General features: G+C 35.0%; 1 non-coding gene across 1 annotated transcript; it reads left to right on the top strand.

Annotated features, from left to right (window-relative positions):
- The first annotated feature begins 203 nt into the window (after positions 1-203).
- LOC128040103 (small nucleolar RNA R71) lies at positions 204-309 on the top strand. The gene has a single exon (XR_008194763.1). It is a non-coding gene; the product is annotated as a small nucleolar RNA R71 (small nucleolar RNA).
- Positions 310-7,040: the final 6,731 nt, after the last annotated feature.

Here is a 7,040-nt window from a genome sequence, read left to right as displayed (position 1 = left end):
GTTCCATTGCTCTAGAGACTCTTCTACCAGTCACTACTCTGGTAGTAGGATATTGATAATTGTTGTTTGCTATCCTCTCCAGAATTTCATATACCTCATTATATGATTTATCAAGCAAAGTCCCATTGGAAAATGTGTCAACCACCATCCTTGTATGCACATTCAATTCATTATAAAACATTTCCATTTGGGTCTAATGGTGAAAACCATGCATCGGGCATTTTCTAATTAACTCTTTGAATCGCTCACAAGTTTCATATAATGTTTCGTCCTTAGATTGTCAAAGGACGTAATATCATTCCTCAGTTTAGCATTCATGTTCAGAGGATTATATCTCAGCTAAAACCTCTAACAAAGTTCACTCTAAGATGTCGTTGTACCTGACGAAAATGCATTTAACCATGCTTTAGCACGATCTCATAATGAAGAAGGGAATGACTTCAGTTCCAGGGCATCTTCAGGAACACCATGCTGTCTAAATGAATCGCATACTTCCAAAAAAAGTCTTAAGTGCAACTATTGATCCTCAGTAGGAAATCCACTAAATTGCCCTATAGTTTGTAACATTTGAAACATCACCAGCTTTAGCATGAAATATTGAGCCTGAATATGCAGCCTGACAAAACCTAGATTTAGATCATCTAAGATCGATACTACATGTTCTCTGATGGGTATGTCTCTGTCATCTATTATTCAGGGAATATCAGCATCCCTACCTTCCTAATGTAATGGCTCTTCTCTAACCTGATCATTTCTAATTCTATCCATTTCTCACAATTCTTTTCTTATTCTTCGCAAGGTTCTCTCAATTTCTGGATCAAAACAATACTCTTCACTTGCTGAAATGTCTATCCTGCACCAACAAAAATCCTGAGCAACAAAAAAAAATCAAAACAACTAATTAAGCTAAACTAAAAAATTAAAGAGGTAATAACACACCAAATTTTTAACCAAAATTGTTGATCCCTACAAACGGCGCCAAAAAATTGCCGCGTGTTAATGTGTAATGTGAATGTGCAAGTATACACGTCGAATCAAGTAATAAAGTGATGAGTGAGTATCATCCCCACAAGGATCGGAATTGATTAAAATAATTGGTTATGCTATTACTATGAAATTGAGTAATTAAATTGTGCAAAAGAAACACATGACAAATTGATAAAGAAATTTAAAGAATGGGTTAATAAAGTCAATTATGAATGAAAATATGCTAGGTCAATTAAAATGCTATGGAAATTCTCAAAGAATAAATGGCAAAGAGTATGTATTATTGATTGATAAAGGCTGGAATTACTAGGGTTTATTTTTATATCAAAATAATGCCATGGCAAAATCTTGACCATTTTACTCCTCAGGGACTCACTACCGCAGTCTACTTCATTTGAAAGCTAGACTTTGAGCTATCATTCTGTGCTTTTGTAACAGAACTCAAGAATTGCAGAATGATATCAAGATTGTTCTTTTGTTCCCTGTACAAATCGCAACTTCTAAGTTTAGAGTGCTGCAAATATTCTTTCGAATACTTATCTATATCAACCGATTATAACCCAATCTATTAAATCTTTCCAGAATTAAATCAGATCTAATAACATACCATACAGTCATTTATTTCTATATCTTGTATTCGTGCATTTAAAATAATCACAAATTAAATTAAATAGTATTCTATTCAATCAAACCATGGGCATTAAAGATAATAAAAGTCCACCCAAATAATTCCAACCTAATGAGATTTAGCTCATGGGTTAGACATTCAAATCCAAAACAAAACCATTCAACTTCATCATTTAAGTTTATGAATCACAAAGTTCAAATCATAAAACAAAGGCAGAACTTCAAGAAGCTTTCGCTACTCCAGCTTTCACTCTAATAATGAGATTTGATGCAAAACCCAGGATAGATTTCTCTTCCCCTTCCTTACGTCTGTAATTCTTCTGCTTTGTAAGCTGCGACCCTCTCCTCTCTTTCTTTGAGATTTTTCACGATAACCTGATTCAGAGAGAAAAAATTATTTTCTAAATCTTCTCTCTCTCCTCAGATTCTCTTTTTCTCTTTTTCTCTTTTCTCTTTTCTTCTTTATAGAGTAGGTCCCTCCCTCTCAGCACATACCTTTTGCTTCCCCGTTTTTAAGGTGGTTTATATGGCACAAATACAGCTGGCTTAGAGTGATATGGACTGAGTGCTGCGTCATCTTCCTGGAATTGCCATGGCATTCTTATTGGTAATCTAACCAATATTTTTCCATGGCAATATTTCACTTCATTCATTTTCCTACTCTTTTCTCTCTTCTCTTCTTTATCCTGCACCTACTACAAACCACAACCAACACCTTTCTTCCTTAATATTAAAAGTAACAAATAATAACATATATAGCACAATCCAAGCTTTATTATGCAATGTTCTAAAAATATCTAAAAATGCAAACATAATTACTTGATTACAAACAATTAATTCAATCTAGAGGCTTGAAATATGACTCTTTTTAAGAGTTGTCAAAAATCACTTAGTAAACCCCAGAATTTTAGATCTAGATTAAACAAGAAAAATCCTTCTTGTTTCCTCCAACTCTAAGTCTTAATACTTTGAAGGAATGATGGAAGAAGATAACTCTCCTTAACCAAATCGGAGTAATCTTTTAACTTAACCCAAGTCTCTATTGGAACTTGATACACGTCACATCCATACTGAGTTGTCTTATCCAAAATCTCCCACTTCCAAGAGACTTACTCGATTATCCCCTTAGCTTTTATCTCTTCTAGTTCACATTAGGTTAGTTCCTAACCAGCTTACCTTGCAACCTAACTAGCATGAAACCACAGTCATAAGGTGCACTATACTACTGGTGTAAACTCCTACCCTAAAAATCATTTCACTTAAGCACAAATCTCATCCCACTAATCATAGTAATCTACATGGAACCCTTATTTGTTTATATTCATTTCAGAGTCCACCCATTCTCTACACCAAAAATTCATTTGGATGAATGCTACTTCACCAATCATACTACTTTAAGACTCTACAGTATACGCCACAACATTTCTTACAGAATCGTTTCCCTCAATGTCTGCCATACGCACTATTCCTTCAATGTTTACAATACCTTCTAGTCCTTTAGGGCTAGCCACACATATCATCTCTTCGGGGTTTGTCATACTTACCTTCCTTCAAAGCTAACCATGCCTATAATTCTTTCAGAGTTCGTCGTACTTACCATTCATCTCTTTCAAGGTCCACCAAAGTCAGGCTTTCTAGGCATACTCATAGAATTCTTATACTTAGTCAAGTTCTAACACCATATACACTCATAACTTACTCTATTTGCCTTATTACTTTAAACGGTGTTCAAACACTAATGCTTCATTGGGCAAGATGTTACAGTGTACAAGTTGAGTTGTGAAATACTAAATATATTGGGTTGGATTAAATTATAAAGTGTCAGGTTACAAGTCCAAAAATTACATAAAATTGGGCCCAATACAATGAGAGGCCCAAATCCCCATTATAATACATATGATGGGAAGCACACTTTATTAGACATATCCCACTCCTAGTAGGACTAGGAAGTTGTTTTTCTATTTGAAATAAACCTTTACAATTCAATAAGGATTCTACCTTCTCTCCCTATAAATAGATGGCACCAATAAAGCTATTTACATCATTAGAGAGATTGTTACTCTGTCAAAAAATAGAGAGAATTTATTTTTAACTATTAAATATATTTTTCTGAAATAGTAATTCTACCAATTTCTATTGAAGAAGAGAGAATTTTCGTTTTCACCCCAAAAAAAAAAGAAAAGAATTTTTTTTGTAGTTTTGTGTTTTGATTCAATTAGTTCGAGCCCAAACTCGAAGCAGCTCATGGTAGGAAAATAGCGGAGAAGATCGTTTGGTTGAAAGCTGGAAAACATAAAGGAGTCGTTTATCTGAAAACATAGGTACGATTTTTGTCTAATGTTTATTATCATAAATATCACAAACCGGGTCAGATTTTAAAATTTTAATTTTTCGTCGTACAAGAAAACTGTTTTCAAATCAAATTTTTTCCAACAGCTTGATCAACTAATATCTAAAATTAATGAGTCGTGGTTGATGACAGGTGATCTTAATGTTATTATGAACAATGATGAATGACAAGGTGAAGCAATTTCTAGTCAGCCTAGACGTACTCGTTTTAAATCTTTTTTCTTCCAACATGGGCTTCATGACTTAGGTTTTCAAAGGTCGATGTTCACATGGAATAGGGGACAACTGTTTCAAAGACTTTATCATTCAATTTGCAATAAGGAATGGCAGAATTTTATGTCAAACACCAATGTGCGACATCTTTAAAATTGAAATATGATCAGCGGCCCTTATTGGTCTCAACTAATCCGGGAAGGTCAGTGGATGGTGTAAGACCCTGTTTCTTTCTAGCCAGTTGGTTATCTCATCTTGAATTCTGAGATTTTGTTGCTAAGTATTGTGTTACAGATGAAGGAGTTATGGATAATCTTGAGAACTTCTCACAATCAATACAAGTTTGGAACAAAACTGTGTTCAGTAATATTTTTGTGAGGAAAAGGAAAACGATGATGGAATTGGCATGCATACAAAGAGTCTCAGAAAGACGTAACAACATGAGGCTTAGATCGAGAGGAGAATAGGTCCGTTTTGAAATCAAACATATTCTAAATTAGGAAGAATTTTTCTGGTTTCAGAAGTCTAGAATTGAGTGGCTATTGGATGGGGATAGGAATACTAGCTTCTTTTGTAGCTACACATTGAAGCGACGACGATAGAATAAGATAAAAGCCTTATATATTGAAGGGTCTAGATGATGTTTCGATAATGATACCTTAAGGAGACATGCGGTTGATTATTTCTTTATTTATATACGGTGGATGATTACTTGTTGGGGAATTTTCCTGTGCAAGGACGTTTTCCAAAACTAGAGGCCCATGTTGTTAGTAAGTTGCTAGCCGAGGTTAGTTTGGAGGAGCTTCGACGCTCTGTTTTTAGTATGGCCTCTCTTGAGGCACCTGGGGTGGATGGCCTCCATGCCAAATTCTACCAAGCTAATTGGGAGTTAGTGGGAATCATTGTTTTTCAATTGGTCAAACATGTCTTCTCAAGAAGGTGCTTGGATATTAGGATTAATAGGACTTTTCTGGTTCTTATCCCTAGGGTTATGAAAGAGTGGAAGCTATCAGTTAGTTTAAGCCAATTTTTATGTAACGTTTTGTATAAAATTGTTACTAAGCCAATTTTCATTTTTCTTCAACAAGTTATGCAAATACTGGTTAAGCAAAATCAATCGAGTTTCATTACTTCATGAAATATCTCGGATAATATAATCGTTGCGCAGGAAGCGATTCACATCATGAAGAACACAAAAGGTAGAAAAGGGTGGATGGTTGTCAAGGTGAACCTTGAAAAGGCATATGACCGGGTTCGTTGGGACTTCCTGAATGATACCTTGAAAGATGTTTGTTTGCCTGGAAGACTTGTTAATAGTATCATGTAGTGTGTTTCCACACCTTCCATGCAACTACTTTGGAACTAATCTCTCTCAAAAGGTTTCATTCCATCAAGAGGAGTGAAACAATGAGATCCTCTTTCTCGTTACTTGTTCATTCTCGGAATGGAAAGAGTGGGACATCTAATTGAGGCAGCATTTGAAGAAGGGTCTTGGGAACTGCTTATGCTCTCACGTCGAGGTCTGGGTGTTTTGAACCCATTTTGCTAATGATCTTTTATTATTTGGTAGAGTGAATGAGCAAGGTGTAGAATGCCTTAAGCAACTTCTGGACAAGTTTTTCTTTTCCTCCGGCTACAAAGTTAACAGGTAGAGGACCCAACTTTTTTTCTCTAATAATGTGACAGAAGAGGTAGTTGCAAATCTATGTGGTAAGTTAGGTTTCTGTAGAGTCAATGACTTGGGGAAATATCTTGGCATGCATTTCTTTCATCACAGGGTTAGGAGTAATACCTTCCAATTTATTCTAGATAAAATGAGGAACCGTTTAAATGGATGGGATGCTCATCAGTTATCATTTGTTGGCAAATCACTTTGGTGAAGTCTGTGTTACTTTAAAATCCCAATTACTTCATGACTACAGCCTGAATTCCAGTTACGATATGCAAGGAAATCGAGAAGATTGCTTGGGGCTTTCTATGGGGTTCCTCTAACAAAGGTGAAAAACTGTCTCTTGTTAGTTTGAAAGATTGTTGTAAACCAGTGTTTAAGGGAGGTTTAAGAATTCGACGGTTACCATATCAGAATTGTAAGGAACCAAATAGTCCTCAACTAGCTGAATGAGCTGAAAACCCTGAACCTAGGGTTGAGCCAAAAGAAGAACCAGTCAAGCTAAGTATTGAACCTGAATATACAACTCCCATGCCGACTTCTACAAGTACTTCAAGGAAATCAGAGTTTTCAATTTTGATGGATATGTGCAAGTTCATGCACAATCAACAACAAATTTACTAGAAATATACAAAAATTAGTGATGATTCAATCCAAAATACTTTTTAAAAATATCTCTAATACTTTTGTTCCTGAGTTCCCAGATGCTATCTTTGAGACATGGACGGAAGAGACTGACGATGCAAGCGAAGATGGAGCTAAAGACGATAAGGGGAATAAGTTAGAAAAATAAAAGGGGGGTTCTTGTCTTGTTATTTATGTAATTGTTTTCAGGTCTTTAGGAATTTATTTCTTTAGTAATTAGGATTTATTTTTTTCAAAATAAAACATAGCAAGCATGAATAAATACTTCTTTAGAAAGAAAAAGACTAAGTGATGTGGCAATGGGAATGAACATGTCTAGGATTGGGTTATTAAAAAAGACTTGGTATTTAAGCAGTCTTAACGACTAACCTCTCTTTCTTTACAACCCTACATGGTGTTTAGTTTTCATTCATTACTTTGTTCTTGCAATGAGGACATTGCTTCTTTTTAAAGGGGGTAAGGCAAATAATTGCTTGAAATTTTTAAAATTTTTCAAGTATGTTTTAATCATTTCTTTCTTAAGTATGTTTTAATAAATGAATGTTTAGAT

This window comes from Gossypium raimondii, chromosome 3, assembly GCF_025698545.1.
Source record: "Gossypium raimondii isolate GPD5lz chromosome 3, ASM2569854v1, whole genome shotgun sequence".
In the NCBI taxonomy this organism is placed as follows: Eukaryota; Viridiplantae; Streptophyta; class Magnoliopsida; order Malvales; family Malvaceae; genus Gossypium; species Gossypium raimondii.
This window is presented reverse-complemented; position numbering and strand designations above follow the sequence as displayed.